Genomic DNA, 20,662 nt, shown 5'->3' with positions numbered 1-20,662 from the left:
TCTGAGTTCACACTACACATAATATTTGTTTTTTGAATTGTTGTACAGTGCACAGACATTGAGCACACTTTGCCCTTCCATGCCTTACAGGTGGACCGGCACCCTACACTATTGGAGAGGTGGCTCGATTTGCGGACCAGGCATCTCCAGTAAGTGTTGATCTTTATGTTCTGTGTTGTGTTAGCTGATGATGTGTGATTGACTCCTGTGTGTTGGACCCATAGCAAGGTGTGATGCGCTGGTCAATCATTTGTTTTGTTCCATGAGTGGAAGATCATTTTACCACCATGTTTGAGTTGGCCAATCTTTATCGTATTGTCATAATTTGGGATTCTAGGTCAGTCCTGTAGGCACGGCAATGTGAATAGGGATGAATCATGTGGATAAAACTTGATTCTGAAAAAGTGGCATTGGACCATATTAGTGAATTAGTCAGCCAGTCAGAACCTGGTTCACCCAGAATAGGGATGCCAAAGTGTTAGCCACAGACTTCAGCTTCCCTATTCACTAATGGACATGTTTGACTGTATGTTAAACTTCCTAGCTGCATGTAGCTCCACATGTTGTGCTACAAGTATGAGGCACTTGAGTACAATGGCCTAGGTGTGCATGCAGCTCATGGCCAGAGGTGTGCTTGCATCTATCTGTTTGTTGTAAGTCATGGCTTAATGGTAGTAACTGATGTGGACAAAGGTATGCATTTCCAAAGATAAGTGTTGATGGGATTGTCCAAGGTTTGGGTGTATCCTATTTGGAGTTCCTCCTTGCCTGTGGTGTGCTAGGCCAAACCCATGTACAGCTTTCCCAAGCTTCCTGGGTGTTCTTGTTGTTAGAAATTATTAGTTGATTGTCCACTCCCCCCTCAGACACAGGCGTAGGGTTGGGAATAGTGTACCTAGGACTAATGATCCAAGTTTGGTATACAGACATGTAAATCAGTAAATCACTTGTCCAAAACTAGGGTACCCACTCATGATTAGCACATGCTTTCTATACTGGCAAGTCCATGTACAACTCACAGATCTTGTGGCCCTAGATTGACATCCAGTACATAGAAATGTGTTGGCCTGGTAGTGGTGGAGGATATGCAGCATGATTTTTACCTGACAACTGGCAGAACTATGATGCCAAAGTCATTCCAGTTGTTACCCATCTTGTAGGATTTGGATGTGCTATTAGATGATAGGACATTTGTAGACTGGCTTGCCATGGACTTCCTCAGGGACTGTCAGTGATCTGTATGATGATATGGGCTGTAACAGATACATTAGATGTAATGTCTGATTTACTTCTTGAGCCATTTCACACAATGCAGTGCCTAATGTTTGTTTTTCTATTTGTCCTACCAGCTGCAAATATGACTCCCATCCAGATTCGGGAGTTTCAACGCCGGGCAATGCGATACCACCACATTCTTGATGTTGAGTCTGGGTACCGCAACACAGCAAGAAGATATCGCCATGAAAGAGCATCCGGAGCGTGGAGGGCATTTGCACAAGGGGGACCCTCCATGTCTAACACAACCACCAACACCAGCACCACCACTACCAGCCAGGTGGCACCAAAGCAGCTGGGACCTTTGCGGGACCATCAACTGCAACAGCTCCAGGAGCAGTCACAGCACCCCCTGCCCCGCAGCCTACAGACATTGCACCGACAAGGGCCCATACATCCTCTGCTGGCACCCAAACCACCCCTGCTGCATCCATAGACCCTGCAGCTTTTGCAGAGATGCAAAGGAAATTGGACCGTGTCCTACGAAAGATGACCAGACTGCAGCAGGAGGTGGCACAGGTCAACCGGCGTGTGCGTGCCATTAAAAAGACCCTGAGGAGGGCCAACCTGTAGGCATGAATGCGGACATGATTCCCTCCCCTCCCTCCTCTTTCCTGGTTCTTAAACTTAGTGGGTTTAGGGGGCTTAGTGTTAGGTTAGTATAGGCTGTTAGTTCAGTTAGTAGTAGTGGGTGGGGGTTTCAGAATATTTCTACAGTTTTTAATTATGTGTGTTGGCAATGTTGGGGTTTTGGTGTTGAAAAAAAAATAACAAAAACAAATTTACAAAAAACTATTTACAAAAAAATATATATTTGTTTAGTATAGGATAGTATGTGTTTAGGTTAGTATCTGTTGTCCTCCATATGTCCCGTCTCATAAGGGGGGTGGGAGGTTGATGTTTAGATCGTTTCGTTAAATGTGATAAGTAAGTTTAGCTTAGGTTAGTTAGGGACAGTTGTGGGTAATGTGTAGTTAGAGTAGATTAGATTAGGTAAGGTGTTTCCCCTAGTTTTAACTTCTGTTTTTACTCTTTAATAAATATGTAGGTAACCCTTTACATTATGTGTCAAATGCTTGTAGATCAGGGCCTTACCATGAGTGAACAGTGTCTCTTTTGTATTAGCTTTTGTGTCCCATGCTGCAACCATATCCCAACTGAGCTGATACATTGGCAGCTACCCCAAAGCTACTTAGCTAAGATTCAGCCATTCATTGCACCCACCACTCACGGTTACTATGGATCCCAAAGTGTGGTTATTTTGTGATGTATGTGTTCAATGTCACATACTTTGCTACCAGAATTGGTATTGGGGACACTGTGTTAAGTCTGCCTGCAGCCTGATGTCGAAGCAATTCCTTATAAGGTGAGTGGTAGTATGCTCTCCTGTAGTGTAGTGTACATAACTCACAAATATCAATTGTTACAATGTGCAGCATGGTTACTTATTTGTATGGAAACTCATACACATCCCTTCATGCAGTTTGGTGTGTGTTAGGTTGAAATTGGGGCAAATGTCAAATACAAATGTTTTCTCTTTCAGCAACAATTGAAGGCAGTATTTTCTGGCTTAGACATCCCTTGAGGAAGCGTTATTCTGTCAAACACTGCATTATACTGTATAGTTTCTATTTCCCTCAGAATTAACCCTCAGGAAGGGCAGATGATGGTACAATCCAGGCCACTATATATAGTTATCAGCCCACATTATTTCAGGGCAGTTGTATTGACAATCTATAATCATTGACAGGAGGCAAACATCACTGATCTACTGCACGGTTGATGTGTCACATTATACAGAGACAAAGTGGTTGTGTAAGTGCTATTTATTTTAAAAGTGCTGTAGTGCTATATGTACATTGTCCATGATTGTGAGTGCATTATTGTGACATCTTCCACTGTGATCAGACACATGTGCAGAAAGACACGTCATTGGACATGCTGGGGTGAAGTGTCAGACAGTGCAGAGGGACAGGATTTGCCAATAAGTTAGTGAGAGACAATCACAAGGCAGGGTGAGAAGATAAACAGTGGGTTGCAGAACAGTGCTTGAGTACAGTTGTTGCAAGACTGGCATGTTACAAAGCACAGGATCTTGGTAATATGTGGCCATGTGGCAGGGACTAGTGCTACCGGGTACTCTTACATGTGAAGGTGATCTGTTCCACGTCTTCATCTTCTGATGTGTGTGTAGTCTCCTCTGCCCTTGGTGGTGGTGGTTGTGAAGGGGCAACACACACCTGAGTGTTTGAAGATGTGGAGTCAGACATCCCGGTAGCTGCTACCTGTGGGGGTCTTATGGGCAGTACTGCAGCAAGGAGGATCTGCTGGTTCTTAAGAATAGCAGCCACATCACGTGGTAGGCAGCCAGGTCAGCCCTGAGGGGTTCAATGTTGCATTCGTGCACGTGTTGACAGGATTGCTGTTGTAGGTGTTGGGTCAACTGTATTACGGCTGTGCTGATTTCCTTCAACCTTTTTTCTACTTCCTGCAAGATAGTTGTTCGCTCTTGCATAGCTGCTGCCTGTTCTTCAGTTGACATCATGCACGAATGCACCCCCTTTAGGCTTGCTGCCATATTTTGCATTCCCACCCGCACCTCCTTGGCCAGCTCCCGCTGTAGCCCAACTACAGTTCTGTCAAAGCTGGTGCCAGTGTCGTCAGAGTCCTCAGCTGTGTTGGAGCTGGCAGGTCGTACAATTGGTGTTGTGGGTGGGTCCTCTGTGATGGCTGCTAGTTCTGTGCTCCTCCTTGTGACTGAAGGTGGGGTCTGGAGGGTTCCAAGGACCTCTTGGGGGGTCTGCTGGCTGATGTTTGTCAGCTCGTCATTCATGTCATCAGAGTAGTCCTGGACAGGCATATCCGCAGGAGATCCATCGTCCTCTGCAATGAGATATGGTACAATTAGTGTGTCAGTGTTGTGGGCTTTGTAATGTGACATGCCTGCCTTCCGATTATTTTCACATTGTGATCTTGGTTCCTGTTCATTGTTCCTGTCTTTCAGATTGGCATTCTCCCAGGCCTATGCCCCACCTGCATGTCACATGTATTGTGGTCAGTTAATGGACTTGTCAGCATCATATCCTCTAGGTGTTGGTTCTGGACAAATAGTGAATTGCCACCTTCTTGTTCTACTCAACCCTCCATCTACTTCCATTCTCATGGTGGGGCCTTTCACCGGCTGTGGGTGCTCTGATGGCGCTAGCACCACACGTAACAATCCGGACCTGCCCCAGTCTCTGATCTTTCACATCCACCTATATGTAGTTGAGATGTAGCATATACTATGTTTAGCATTGATATGGATGTCAGCATTGGTACTGTGTACTGCTGATGTTGGGGAATGTGTGGTACATTGGATTGCACTGATAGTTGTATCAGTGTCCTATTTCCTCCTCTGACTGTGCTGGTGTATTTCTGTGAACAGTTACATGTGTCCTCCCCCTCAATGCTGTTGTCTGAGCAGTATGACATTTGGGATGTTGCATGGTGTCATTGGAGCTATAGTGACCCAGGCAGAGGGTGGACCCTGACATATGCAGTATGGGTATGACATTAGTGCTGTGTACCTCCTAATGTTCATGGCAATGGGTGAAGTTTGTGGCAACTTTTGGCAATCACATTTGACAGGATTGGAACATTTGTCTTGATTTCAGGGGATTGATAACGTTGTCATACTGAACCCTCTAATATGGGTGTGTTTGATCCATGGGGACGTTAATGCCATTAGCTACTTGACCTGCACACACAGCAGAGGTGGTAGTTGCAACTGTTGTCAATGTTACATTCCACTTGCAGATATGGCCAGAGGTTGTTAATGTAGGGAGTATACTGGCTGACGTGTGACGGGCTGCCAGTTTTATGTTGCACCCTGCCCTCCTGGCCTGGCTTAACCTTTGCAACATCCTTGGCATGGCAGCATACCCCCATGCAAAGGTTGTTGGTGTTGTGTTGTGTAGTGGTGTGCCCCAGGTTTCCTCAGTACGGGCCATGCCCCCGTGCCGTGCCAGTTTACCCATTCCACTCCCTGAATATCATAGCTGACATGCATTGTGTAGTAGGTATGTCCAACCCCCCCGGTTGCAGTTAACATTAGTACATTTTAATTCCCCATGCGACTTACACTGCATGTGCATTGTCTCCTGGTAGTCTGCGCTGTCCTGTCCTTGAATCCCTGTGACGATCTCTTCAGGGATGACAGCTGCGACCATCTCCTCCATGTGGTCCAGGGGCTACTATGGTGCTGGACTCCCACCTCCAGTCTGCAGTGCTGCCTTCCTGTTCCTGGTCATCTTTTCCTTGGTCCTGTGCTTGCAGTCATGCCAGCGTTTCTTGCACTCGATGACTGTTCTGCGTACTTCTGCTACACTGTTGATCTTGTCAACAATTTGTTGCCATATTGCCTCTCTCCTACTGATTGGCAACTTTGGGGTGACAAACAGTTGGTGCTGGTGTTCCGTCACCTCTTTCACCAGAATTTCCTGTTCCTCTGCACTGAAGCGACACTTTCTTTTCTTCTTAAAACTGTCCTGGGTCTTGTGTGGGTCCTCCTGGCTGGTTCCTGGTCTGTTGTCATCTTCCTGGGGTCTGTGCAAGCAACTGGGATCCATTTTGTCTCTCCTCTGCACAAATTGCTGTGTTTGCGGCAAATTTAGATGCTATTGCGTCAAAAAATGCTGCATATCCGGTTTGCGGTGTAGTAAACCGGCTCACAGTCATTTCCGCCGCGTTAACGTCGTTTTCCTTTACGACGTGACGCAGTGGTTTGAGTAAAAAAAAATGACGCACACCTGTGGTTTGCGTCGCCGTGCATCAAAGTATAAATTTGATGCCTGCACGGTGGTAAGAAATGGCGTTAGCCGGCGGTAATATTTTTGACGCAAAACGGCGTCTGCGCAGTTTTGCGTAAAAAAGTATCAAAATGGGCTGTAGTGCCTCCCCTATCATGGTCTGGGATTGCTTAAAGGTTATAATTAGGTGGGGGGGAGGCTACATTATCTTATATGATTAGTAAAGACAAGGAGGAGCAACAACGATCAACTCATGCTAGGGAGAAACTCCAGAAGTTGGAAATTAACCTGGGGCAGATTCTCAGACATCAGGTAGGTAGAGCCTGAGACTAAGATGCTGTTTTGAGTCAACTTAATGGGGTCAGAAAGCTTATATAAAAACAATTATGGAACAAGTCAGACGACTTGCCTGATATACTTTGAGAATAATGAGAATATGTGTAAAATCTTGGCCACGCAGTGTAGGGAGAACGAGTAGAAATTTTATATTTATAAAACTTGATTCCCAGAGTCAGATAATAACTGAGAAGGAGGGGACCATTTTGATTCTTTCTAAGTTTCATGGGACACTCTAAACCGAATCTGAGGCCTTCTCCTACAGAGACGCATGGGCCTATATAGAAAAGGCCAAAATTCAACTAATTGCCACTAGGCAACAAGAATTGTTAGAAGTCACTATCACAGCAACGGAACTCACAAAGGCGATTAGGGAGCTGCCAGCAGGAAAGGTGACTGGACCAGACAGCATCCCTGTGGAATTCTGTGCTAGGCTTACTACTATCCTTTACACATTATTCATTAATAGATTACATTACATTGATACAAGCAATCTGGTCCCGCCATCTTGGAATAAACAAACATAGTTTTTTTTCTTTAAAAAAAATATATCCTCTCAACTGTGGGTCCTGTTGACTGATATCACTTCTGAATGTTGATTCAAAAATATATTGAAAAATCTTGGCCACTAGATTCAGATCATGGATCAATAGTTGGGTCGGCCCTTAACAGCATGGCTTTGTTCTCATGAGAGATTCCCCTCTTCATACAAACTTAGCTGTTGCTGTTTTCAATATCACTGAACAACTCAGGCAAGGATGGTCCTGTTGGCACAGAAAAAGCATTTGACAGAGTCTCCTGGCCTTTTCTTTAGTGTGTTCTTAAAAATTCTGGGTTTGGCCCAAAGTTGATAGAAAGAACACAGGTAATCTATCAGAACCTTTCTGCAAGACGGTCTATGGGCACGGAATCTGACAAGTTCACAAATATGGGGGACATGCACCAAGGCTGTCCCCATCACCCCTTCTGTTTATGCTATACTTGGAGCCCTATATTAGGATGCTAGCCCAGCCTACGTATGGCTGTGGTTCAAAATGGATCCACAAGGAGGGTTGTTGCTTACGCTGATGGTGCAGCAGTTTTTACATCTAATCCAGGCATGGAATTGCAAGCAATTGATGGTAAAGTTATGAGATATGGTACATTGTCTGGTTTTGCGCTAACCACAGGTAAGACTCAAGTTTTTATAAAAAAGTAAACATCCTGTTCAAGATCCTCATTTTGTATTAACAGCCACATACCTCAGGGTTCAGATTACAACTAATATTTGATGAGGTATTTACTTTGGATTAAATCTAACTGATGAAAAGTATTGTACAATTGCTCATTAAATGGAAAAATGTACCTATTGTTATTCAAGGCTGATGCAACATCATTAAGATGATAGCTTTACCAAAAAGTTTTTTTTTTTCTTGGCTTACCTATTTTGATGCCAATTTGTTTTCATTAAAATGTAAAGAATATTTTCCCACTTTATGTGGAAAAATAGAAAACCAAGAATAACTGTCTTCCAGTTGTAACAGCCATTAGGGAAGAGGAATGGGCACTCCAATGCTTGAAGTTTTATTTTGGGGCAAGTTTTTCAACAAGGCTTTTGGAATTTTGCGGCCTGTTTTCTATCACCTGGCCTCTCAGTGGTCTCTATTGTGATTTAATGTCAGCACCAGGGATTTTTGAGCATTCCTACTTTAAGAGAACAGGTTTTAAGACCCTGCAGGTATATGTGCATGTCTGGAATGCTGTATGTAATAAGTTACATATCCTTAGATTTAATAAATACACTGCTGTATGGTACAATCTGTGTTTCCCCAGCTTTTCGTAAGATTATTTAGTCCATATCTGGTCTTGCACAAAACTGGAGTCTGTTGGGGTACTATTTGGTACTCTTTACTGTAATTTGCTACATTATCATCAACTTACCAAATTCCAGGCTCAGTATATTTTAAGTATTTACAGATCATGGATCACTTCAGAGGAAAAGTGGTCTACCAGAACTCTATTAACTTTTTAGAATATATTATGTCTTTGAGATATAAGGACATTATATGCAAAGTTTATGCTCATTGTTTGGAGAAACAACCTAATAATATCCAAAAACTTGTGCATCGATGGTCCCAGAAGCTTTCCAAGCCAATTTTAATTACACAGGTGCAATACAGTACTAACTTAAGTCCTAAGTTTCTGAATGCTTCCAGTCTTAAAATTCACCATTATAAATGTATTCAGGACATTTATTATACTCTAGGTAGGATGCATAAATGGGGATATTGAGTTGATCCAAAATCCCCTACATGCTTTATTGACAATGCTACTAAAGTGCACATGTTTAGTACATGCCATGTTTTACAGTTTTACTAGCAAGTGGTAGAACAAGAGCTTGGGCGGCTGTGAAAAAAACAGAAATTGTTATGACACCTGAAGTGATATTGTTAAGGTATTCTGAAATAACTCCAGAAAGATTCAAGGGTGTTGTCTTTGCTGCTGTTGTTCTCACCAGATTGCAGATTGCAAAACTGTAGCAGGACTGTAACCCACCTGATGTGAAAGAATGGTGGTATCAATCTTTTTATCTTGCAAGAGCATGGAAATGGCCATTATAAATCATAATAGCAAGCAAAAAAAATTGCAAAGCATCTGGAAATCCATGTTTCAATTTTTAAATAGTTAGTAAAGGGAAGAATGATTGATCCTTTATGTGTATATGCTTGAATTTATTTGTGGTATTCTTCCAAGCAACTATGTGTGGGAGATGTGTACATTTCTGTTTAGATTTGATGAATTTGGTAAATAAATAAAAAACCTGCACAGCAAGGATACTAGTGGCAGGCCTGCAGTCGTGTTTACATTGTCACTGTAGTGGATGGCACAATGGGTGCTGTGGTCCATTTGCAACATTTAACTTACAGGCCCTAGGTACACCTTGGTACCATATACTACAGGCTTGAATGCAAGTTAAAAATGCCAATCAGGTGTATACCAATTTAATCATGTTGAATGGAGGAGCACAGGCATCTTACTTCTGTTTAGAAGGGGTAAAGAGCACAGATTGCTACAGCCAGAACAAATAGGGTTAAGCAAAAAGGCAAAGGAGTTCAGGGTGACCCTGCCGAAAAGTCAAATTTCTAACAGGGACCAAATACAAAAACTTCCTTACGTATTAGAATACAAACAGTTTTCATTTTTCTGAACCGAAGTCATGGTTCTCTACCTGCAGATCCCTCACTTGTAGAACAAACACAGGTGTCAGCCTTGATTCAGAAACTTCAAAGCTCTCACTTCCCAGGTAGGGAGTGCTGGCTTTAGATGAACACTGGAAGTGGTGCCAGGTCACCAAAACCATAAAGGACAGGTCCCCACACAACAACGTCAGTTTCCTACCATTTGTTCCAAGCCTTCAATACTAAAGGTAGATAGACAATGACAGATTAGTACAGTACCAAAAATAAAAATGGAATCTTAACTTTCCCTTTAACTTACCAATCAAATGGGGAAGTTATTAATGAATCTGCAGGTAGATAGAGTATCCACCAGAACGACTGTGACCACAGGTAAGTAGTTTTTTCTTTCCATTGTAAACAGTTTAAAAACTTGGACCAGATAAACTAGCATACACCATTGATGCAAAGGTGTCACAATGAATAAAGCACCAGTGAGGCAACAAGGTGTACAGAAATAACACGCACAATCACAGTCTGTGGAAACACATATTTAGTACTGTTTTAAAGTCAATGGCATCACATTGCTTGAAAAGCATAGAAAAGTACAGAAACTTGTATGGAGTGGATCTCAACCACCTTTATGTGGCCAATTACTCATGCTGTATCATACTGTGTTGGTGCCAGTTGCTTGACATAATAGAGCTAAGTTGAAATTTACTCAAAGAACTGAAAAAGGAAGGCACATGAAAAGTTGTTCAAGCACTAGCCTTCCAAACTGACCCTCAATTAGAGGTGCGATAATTCACATCATTTTCATAAAAAATATGTGTATTAGCCAAGGGCCAGATGTTGATAAATAGTGGTTTACGGTTACATAATAGCAAATCGCAAATTGGGATTTAGTACAGTGTATTTGACACTGTTTGCGATTCCCAAATGGGTCGCCAGAGACCTGCCTCATTAATATTCATCAATCAAAAATGTATTGAGCACGCTACTCACCCTTGAGGGTCTCAAGGCGCTTGGGGGGGCTGGGGGAATGGGGGGGAGGTCACTGTTCAAACAACCATGTCTTGAGGTTTTTTCTGAAGAGCAGGAGGTCTTTGGTTTTGAGGAGGTTGGTGGGGAGGGAGTTCCAGGTTTTGGGGGCAAGGTATGAGAAGGCCCTGCCTCCTTTGGTGGTTCATTGGATGCGGGGGACTGTAGCTAGTGCGAGGTCGGCAGATCGGAGGATGCGGGTGGGAGTGTGGAAGTTCACTCTTTCGTTGAGTTAGGTTGGGTCGGTGTTGTGGAGGGATTTGTGTGCGTGGATAAGGATCCTGAAAGTGATTCTCTTGTCTATGGGGAGCAAGTGAAGGGATTTGAGGTGTGGTGAGATTCGTTTGTGGCAGGGGAGATCCAGGATGAGGCGTGCGGCTGTGTTCTGGATTCTCTGGAGTTTGCATTTGAGTTTGAGTGTGGTGCCGGCATTTGAGCGCGTTACCGTGGTCTAGCCTGCTGCTGATGAGTGCATGGGTGACTGTCTTACTGGTCTCTGTGGGAATCCATTGGAAGGATTTTCTCAGTGTGCGGAGTGTGTGGAAGCAGGAGGAGGTTACTGCATTGATTTGCTGGGTCATGGAAAGGGAGGGGTCCCGGATGATGCCGAGGTTGCGTGCGTGGTTTGCGGGGGTGGGTGCGGGGCCTAGGGGGGTGGGCCACCAGGAGTCGTCCCATATGGTTTTGTTGGGGCTGAAGATGATGATTTCGGTTTTGTTGGAGTTAAGCTTGAGGTGGTTTGTTGTCATCTAGGTGGCGGTGTCAAGGAGTGCAGCGTGTAGGTTGGTTTTAGCGGTGGTGGGGTTGCGGGTGAGGGAGAAGATGAGTTGGGTGTCATCTGCGTAGGAGAGGATGGTGATTCTGTGTGGTCGGAGGATGTTGGCAAGGGGGGGTCATGTAAATGTTGAATAGGGTGGGGCTAAGGGAGGACCCTTGGGGGACTCCGCAGATGATTTTGGTAGCAGTGGAGTGGAAGGGTGGGAGGTGGACTCTTTGGGTCTGGTCGGTGAGGAAGGAGGTGAGCCAGTCTCAGGCTTTGTGACGAATTCCTGTATTGTGGAGGCGTGAGCGGAGTGTGTGGTGGCAGACAGTGTCAAAGGCCGCGGATAGATCTAGGAGGATGAGTGCGACAGTCTTGCCCTTGTCGACTCTGGTTCTGATGTCGTCAGTACATGCGATGAGGGCGGTTTCCGTGCTGTGGTTCTTGCGGGACCCGGATTTTGAGGGGTCTAGTGTGTTGTTTTCCTCGAGAAAGTGGGATAGGCGGGCGTTGACTAGTTTCTCGGCGACCTTGGCGGGGGAAGGGAGGAGGGAGATGGGGCGGTAGTTGGAGAGGACCTCAGGGTCGGCTTTGGGCTTTTTTAGGAGAGCGGTGATTTCTGCGTGCTTCCAGGTGTCTGGGGAGGTGGGGGTGTCGAATGAGGAGTTGATAATGTCGCGGAGTATGGGGGCGATGGTTGGGCTGGCTTTGTTGTAGATGCGATGGGGGCAGGGGTCGGAGGGGGATCCGGAGTGGATGGAATTCATGGCTTTTTTGGTTTCTTCATGTGTGGTTGGGGCCCAAGTGGTGAGTATGGTGGGGGGGTCATGAGTGGGGTTTGAGTTGGGCGGGTGAGGGTTGTGTGTGGTGGGTGTGTGTGGTATGAAGCTGTTGTGAATGTCCAGGATTTTGTGGTGGAAGTGGTTGGAGAGAGCATAGGGGCTGTGTGTGTGTGTGTGTGTGTGTGTGGGGTCTATGTTGCTGGCTTTGGGTTTGGATAGCTCTTTAATGATGGTGAAGAGTTCTTTGTTGTTTTGGGAGTTGTTGCCAATGCGTGTCTTGTAGTGTGCTCTTTTGGTGGTGCGTATGAGTTGGTGGTGGGTGCGAATGGAAGTTTTGAGGGTGGAGAAGTTGGTTGTAGAGGGTTCTTGTCGCCAGGCTTTCTCTGCTTGGCGGCATTTGCGCTTGGAGTTCATGGGTGAACCAGGGAGCATTTTTGATGTTGCGGGTGGCGATGTGTTTTCTGAGGGGGGCTAGTGTGTCTGCGCAGATAGTGATCCATTTAGAGAGGTTGTGGGCTCCGGTGGTGGGGTTGTTGGTGTGGGGGGGAGATTATGAGCCAGTTGGGAGTTCTGTGGGGAACTTGTCCCACATGCGGTAGGTCCTGGTGTGTTGGTGGTGGTGTGTGGGGGGTTTGGCGAAGGAGAAGTGGACGCAGTGGTGGTTGGTCCAGTGGAGTTCGGTGGTGTGGGTGTAGGTGATGTGTTGGCTTGAGGTGAAGATTGCGTCAAGCATGTGTCCTGCTGAGTGGGTGGGTGCTGTGACCAGTTGTTTCAGTCCGAGGTTGGTGAGGTTGTCAATGAGGGAGGTGGAGTTGTGGTCTTGATGGTTCTCCAAGTGAAAGTTGAAATCACCAATGAGGATGTAGTCTGTGGAGGTGAGGGTGTGCGTGCTGATGGTGTCGGCGATGGTGTCAGAGAAGGCGGGGCGTGGTCCTGGGGGTCTGTAGATTAGAGTACCTCTGAGGGTGGAGTTGTTGTTAATGTGGATTAGGAAGTGCATGTGTTCTGCACTGTCGATAGTATCTTGGGAGTTGGTGGTGACTTTACTGGTGTCTTTGTGTAGGATGGCGATGCCACCTCCTGGCTTGTTAAGGCGGTCTTTCCATTGGAGTTTGTATCCTATGGGGGTGGCAGTGGCTATGTCGGGCTCTGAGGAGTGGTTGGTCCAGGTTTCCGTGAGGAAGACGATGTCAGGTGAGTGTGATGTAATGAGTTCCCAGAGTTCTATGGCATGTTTGTGAAGGGAGCGGGTGTTGAGGAGCAGGCAGTTGAGGTGGTTGTGGTGGGTGTTGTTGTTGTGTTGTACGATGGTGTTGTTGCCGGGTGTGTTCTGGTTGTGAGGTGATGTGCGGTGGGGTTGGTTGGTGGGCGTGGGGGTAGAGCAGGTGTATATTGTGTTGGGGATTTTGTGTTTAGTGGGGGGGTTGCTGCGGTTGGTGTGGGGTGTGAGGGATGTGGAGCAGGAGAAATGACAGGTGTAGCAGGTGAAGGGGCCATGTGTGTGTGGGGGGCTGGAAAGGGTGCAGGTGGGGCGGGGGCCTGGGTTGAGGGAGTGGAGGGTGAGAGGGGAGTAGGGTTGTCTGGGGGGGTTTTGGCTGTGGGGACCAGGGGGAGTGGCGCTGGGCACGGTCCAGGCGCAGACGGGCCCAGACGGGCTTGCCTCTGGCGCGCATCCGGCGTGCCAACGGTGCAGCCGCCGCCATTAAGAGAGGGGGGTGGGAGGGTGGAGCAGCTGGGAGGAGGGAGGGGGCCAATGGGTGTGCTTGGGGGGTGGGGCTGCAGGGGAGGCAGCAGCAGGGAGCCGGGATCGGAGAGGAACAAGCGGGAGACAGAGGTAGAGAGTCGAGAGATGGGCACGGGGGCAGGGGGGTCAGGGAGCGTGGAACAGGCTAAGACAATGAATAATTACACAATAAACAGTGGGCAAACAGGCTAAGACCACGAATAACGCACAGTCTACAAAGGACAGAAAAAGGGCAGAGAAAGGCGAGCAGGCTGAGAAAACAAGTAAAAACACAGTGTACGATGGATAGAGAAAAGGGCAGAGAAAGGCAGACAGGCTGAGACAACAAATGTAACACAGTGTACGATGGACAGAGAAAAGGGCAGAGAAAGGCAGACAGGCTGAGACAACAAATGAAACACAGTATACGATGGGCAGAGAAATGGGCGACGAGATGCAAACGGGTTAGAACAACGACATTTTCACAATATATAAAGGCATTGACATGTGAAAAGGCAAAAGACGGAATACTATGGGGCAAAAAAGGCAAGAGCGAAGAGAAGAGAATGCCAGAGGAAAACACCGGGGAAGTACTTAAACCGTCGTCAGAGTGGGGGCCTCGAACTGCTGTCCAGGGGGTAGTAGTAGGGGGGTCAGGAGCACAGGGGCATGCTGGTGGAGCCAAGTGGACTCCTGTCCAGAAGCAGGTCAGGGAGTCATATTCATGAGGCAGGTCGCAATTTGCGAGCCATTTGGGAATGGCCACAATAAAAGGGATGGTGGCCTGCTTGGGGCAGCAGACCACCATGTCTGTAATTGCTTTTAAATAAAGAAGTATTTTTCTCTTCTGTAATGCAGCAAGTTACCGACTCGCAAAAAAGTGATGGTACATGGCCATAAGCCGTTTTTTGATCTCAAACGGCCTGATGGGCTGTTTGCTGATGGTAAAACTGCTTCATACATCTGGCCCTAAGTGTATTTTGGTGGACTTCTGCATTAACATTGTACACAAGGATAAAACTCATATACACGTTCAGCAAGATATGTCAGCTGACTGGTTTGACTAGAAAATGGCTTTTGACTGCAGTAAACATCAGTTTTCCAGTTTGTCTGAAATATTATCTGCTCAGACCAGACTCACAGTGTCCAAAATAACTCAAAAACAGAAAGTTTGCGAGATTCTAGTTTGCCTACTTAGAGAGGTGTTAAAATATCAGGAAGCACACACACACGCGCACACACATCCGCACGCACACACACACACGCACTTGCTACATGCTGAATATGCATCCAGGAGGACTGAATGTTCACAGGAAATACACACAGTAAAGATCTCACCGCTTGAATTGCAGGTTAAGTAATGCAATCTTATACCTGCAAAAGTCAAATTAATTACAGAATTGGATGTGCCTTTGTGCTTGACACCACAATAAATATCCTCTTTGCCAAACCTGATTGCCATCTGCAATCAGTGAAAAGAGCCTTCTCCACTGCCGCAAATCTTTCACAGATTATAGGTGATATTGATTGCTCGCATGGCATTTGTACAGCTTGCTGAGATGGCACACAAATCCAGGAAGAGGAAACACACACATGTTATCAATGTACAGGACATATATAATACAGAACGCGTTTTGCAAATGTTGTAGTGAAGTTCTCAGGAAGTGCAGGTAAGCCATAGATACTGGGGCACAGTTCCCAATTGGAAAGTGGGGAAAAAAATGGTGGCTTGCTGAATACGGATATAAACAAGAGTTGTGAAATATTGCACGTCACAGGAAGGATGTACTGGTACACTATCATGACAGCTAAATACATTTATGTTACAGAGCACACGTGACAAAGGATGTCAGCTACAATAAGATAATCATAAGTGGGTCCAGATGTAGCTGCACTTTAAGTTTCTGCTCGCATATGTTCAGCATGAGGGACCAAAAAGCATCATTAGCCAGGGCAGGTCATGGTTCCCGGAATCAGAAATGGTGGGAATGAATTTATGCAAATGGAACATACTTGTGGAACGTCTATATGGACCTTCAATTAATTGATTGTGGCTCTTTCTATTAGAATCCACCAGCCATGTATGTTTTAAGGCGATATTAACCAATAATTGTCAGGTAGTTACCGACTCTGCAATCTCTTGAAAATGTTTTTAAGGTAAAAAAGTAGTTGTATGCAAAAGTTCACAATATTGAGGTAATAAATAACCCGGAAGAATATCAACCACAGCAAATTGGCTACCACTACACAGTCAAGGTAAGCATTTATAGGTAACTATAAACCTTTTATTCTTTATGTCACATTTATGTAGTTGCGGAGCTAAGACGTCTATAATTATCTATATGTACTCGTACTTGTAGTTCTGCAGCAGATATTCTTGTAGGTCAGTGTGAAAAAGCACATAATTATTGTCATGCCCTCCTCCCATCTTTACCTTTCTATTTTGCTGGCCGTACCCCTCTGTGCACCATACCACTACTGAAGAGCAGTGTAGCACATGTGCTTTTCACCTAAAAAGTGTACTTTACATTGGAATACCCTATTTGGCTTAGTCAACTTTCCCGAAAAACCATATTAAAGGCACCCATGACATGGAAGTTAAATGCCATATGTGGGTCGCAGTGTTCTTACACCACCAACATTGGTGAGAAAATATACGGCTGCCAGGAGCAACTCTGGGCTCTGGCCAAGCTGCAGGTTAAAGGTACTGTAAGAGCACATGGCAAAGAAAACTGCCTTGGCAATTTAAGAATACTTATTGTTATAATCACCCCAAAAGTATGCCTATTAAGCTCAAAGGGTAGTGTACCTGATATATACAAGGTGGAGCACTACATACTTGAAAAAGTGTGCCCTCTTAGTGACTGAATGCGGGAAAGTAGTTTCCACTCTGTAGGTTCTAGGACAGGCCTAGGTGTGATTAAAATATTTATTTTACATCTTCACTTGGAGAATGCTAAATACGTTTTTCATAGTTACTTTCCCTCACAGTTTTAAAACTAAAATACAATGCTGAAATCACAAATTTGTACTTTGTGCTGCATGTGTTGAAACAGACTTAAAACCAGTTCTGCCAAACCATCAAACCTTCAAAGGACAATGCACAATTCCAACTGGAGTTAAAAACCATGTTGTGCAGAGGGCACTGGTTTGGCCTCTGTGCCAAGGAAGGTAGGGGGTGTTGTCAACAACTGTTCATAAAGCAGGAATTAACTATTTGGTAGGGGTACACAACAGAATAGAACAGCCTTAACACATCTTCCTTCCCGGAGCCCTGCATGACTCCATGGCTCCAGTCCCAGAAGGTGGGAGAACATGACAGAGGGGAGGAGGGTTTATATAAATTCATGAGTGACTAGGTGACTACCTGGGTCGCTTACAGGTGGAAGGAGGGTTCAGACATCTTGAAATTAAGACTTCTGGGTGTTTGTACATTAATGCCAATGGTAAGTGCTGCAAAAGGATGGTGGGCATAAGATTGGATAGTGAACATTCTTCAGTCCCTGGCTATAGTGCAGGATAAAAGTGGCACCTCTCCATCACTTCCACAGAACTTACATGGACCTGGGAAGAGTACCCCTGAAGAAAAAAGCATTTATAGAAGAAAGAAGGCTTGTGGTTCCCTCATTCTGCCTGTCACCCACAGGCTAGAACTGCTCTCAGAAGGTCAGGAGGGTGACCTCCTGTTTGTCTGCTACATAGACACACAGTACAGAATGGCTCCTTATTCTTTGGGGCCCAGTTGAATAAAAAGCATAGGACCCTTCCAAAGCCTGGTTTGGAGATAGAAATAGTGTCAATAGGCCTTCATTGAAGAACTGGAGGCTCCAGGAGTGACCACAACTAACTTTTATGGAAATGTAGTGGATGGTATTTCTCCATGGGAGGACATACTTCACATCAAAGAAAATGAAAACTGTAATGGTGTAAAGGGACTTTCCAGTTCCATTTCTACATATGGAAGTGTATCTCTGCTATGCAGAAATAGATACACAATGGCATTGGAGGGACTACAAATCTGCAACTGTCACATATTTCCAGGAGCCCTGATGAAATGCTTCTATTATTCTAAGAAGTTTACTCAAACTTTGATGTAACCCCATAGGAGTGAACTCAGACTAAAAAAAAATATTTTGATAGTGGGACCCATTAGAGCAAGGGCAATAGAACCCACACTTTGTGAATCAGCAACACTTGTGATAGAGAGTTTAACATCATACTGTGTATGAAATGCAATAGTAGGTGAATACGTTTTCACAGGGCATATGCACAAAATGTGTTAAATTTATATGACTTTATGTTGAAATTCAATTGCACAACTCTCATGGCTGCAGTACATATATTTGTCACCAGTAAATGGCTTAAAGCTATCACTGATGACGCTTGTTAGCCACTCTAGGACATCAAAGGAATACACATCAAAGGTGGAACTCAGGAACCCACTCCTTGTCAATGAGACATATATTTTGGAAGAGTGAAATTCAGGTTCAAATTCCTAAGAATTTCTAAAGCGGACTAATGTTCAGGGATCTTCTATGGCCATTGTCATGTCGTTTTTCTGAGTGTTACAACCATACCCTAATTTATTGTGTCAGTACTTTCTTGCAAGACACAAAATGCAATGACATAAGATCGCCAATATGATTTCTTAATCCGGATTTGTAGTTCGCACTAATCACCCAGAGGATATTCAGGCGCTGGGTCCTGCCTGATTGGGGGTCTCAGTCGAAGAGCCAGCTATTGAGTCCCCTTGTTAATTGCTGGAGGAAGATGTCCTCAGGTGGAATGGGAGGGTGTTCCAGGATTTCACATTGAGGTAGGAGAAGGAACGACCTCCACTGTTGCTACAGTGGATACAATGGGATGCGGGGGAGAGAACGAGAGAGACAGGGCGCAGGAGTCTGGAGGGTTGGTGGAAGTTCAGGTGGAGGTTGATGTACCCTGCTCCTTGGTTGTGCAGGGCTTTGTAGGTGTGTGTCAGAAACTTGAATTGACATCTCTTGTGTATGGGGAGCCACTGTAGTTTCTTCAGGTGGAGGGTGATGTGGATCCATCTGGGGAGGTCGAGAATGAGTCGAGTCATTGAGTTCTCGATGGTCTGAAGTTTTAGGAGGTGTGATGTGATTTGGGTATAGAGAGCGGTGCATTAACCCAGGCGGCTGGTGGCAAGGGCTTGAGTGATGGTATGTGTATTGAATTGACTATTGATTGCCAATAATCAATAATGGAGACTGATGACAATTCAATAAAGGCACTCGGTAAGAAACAACACACATACACAGAAGGCCAATGCTCAATGCTTTCTTAATAGAACAATGCCACATTAATACAAAACGCTTGTAATAGTGATCAATTGAAATGTATAAATTGAAAGAAAGCAACAGAGTCCGGCCCTGAAAAGCCCCTTAAAACTGAACTTGCTGGAATGCCGGGAAGCCTGATCAGTCTCTCGCTCTCTGTCTCTCCCTCTATTCATCTTCGTCTTTGTGTCTGTTCTTCTTCAGTTGCTAGTAGACGCGGCGTGACCAGGGAATGATGGCTTGCAGGCTGACGGCAGTTCTGATGGCTCCATTTGTGAGCTTCCTCAAGGTTCGAATCTGTGCTTCTTGTATTTACTAAAAGCTGACTTACGCAATGTTCAGTGATATTCCATTTGCTTCTCTCAGGTTCTGGTACTGTTGTCAATATTTACCATTTTGTTCTTACTAGCACCTATACATCATGCGCTCCAGTTCTCCCAGTGTCAGCTCAATACTGTAAACAAGATAGCAGGGCCTTGAGGATGTAGAAAAAAAAGCATCATGTACTTAGTACAGGCTAGTATGATAAGCAGACCATCTTGTACGCCTGCAGAACATCATATCTTAAAAATGTTGAAAAACACTGAGGTTTGTTCTGCTCGCATTCTCACTCATCCACGCTGCTTAAGCTAAGTTAACCCATCTCGCGTTACAATGTCTTCGGCAAGCTAGTCCTATAATACACACTCAACCCATTTTTGATGGGGGAGAAATGCATGTGAAAACCTACACCTTAGTTTGAGCTTATAGATAGGTTGCTATGTAGCCCAGTGAGCACAGCACTGGTGGTTTGAATTCTTACATGAAGTCGCTCGGTGTGTATATATGCACATCATAATAGCTGATATGGCGAAAGCAGTGAATACCCAAAGCAAAGGGTGCAGCATTATGTTAAGGATTTATTATATCATACCAATGTGCTCGGTTATTTGTTGAACATGCGAAGCTATATGCATGAGTTGCTTGGTGTCTATGGTCATGGTATAGCTGTGATTTTAGTGTATTTTTCCGCTATATCAAATTTGTCAAAAGCAACGTGTGCGTATCGCAGAATAACTTCTGGGATAGGCAGCCTGTTAGAAATGGGGTGCTTGGTTGGCAGTCAGGTTACTCCCTGTCCAAGCAAGGACCCTCACTCTACTCAGGGTAAAAAAGAATCACCCTCAGCTAACCCCTGCTTACCCCGTTGGTATCGTGGCACGAGCAGTAGGCTTAACTTCAGAGTGCTAGGTGTAAAGTATTTGTACCAACTCACACAGTAACTTAATGAAAACACTACAGAATGACATAACACAGGTTTAGAAAAATCGAAAATATTTATCTAAACAAAACAAGACCAAAACGACAAAAATCCACAATACACAAGTCAAGTTATCAATAAAAAATGCAAAAAGAGTCTTCATGTAATTTTAAACACAACGCTAATGCTGTTAGCGTGAAAATTTACCTTCAGCGAATCAAAAATAATCCTGCATGGGCAAGTGTGCGTCAAAAGGGGCT

This window comes from Pleurodeles waltl, chromosome 5, assembly GCF_031143425.1.
Source record: "Pleurodeles waltl isolate 20211129_DDA chromosome 5, aPleWal1.hap1.20221129, whole genome shotgun sequence".
In the NCBI taxonomy this organism is placed as follows: Eukaryota; Metazoa; Chordata; class Amphibia; order Caudata; family Salamandridae; genus Pleurodeles; species Pleurodeles waltl.
This window is presented reverse-complemented; position numbering follows the sequence as displayed.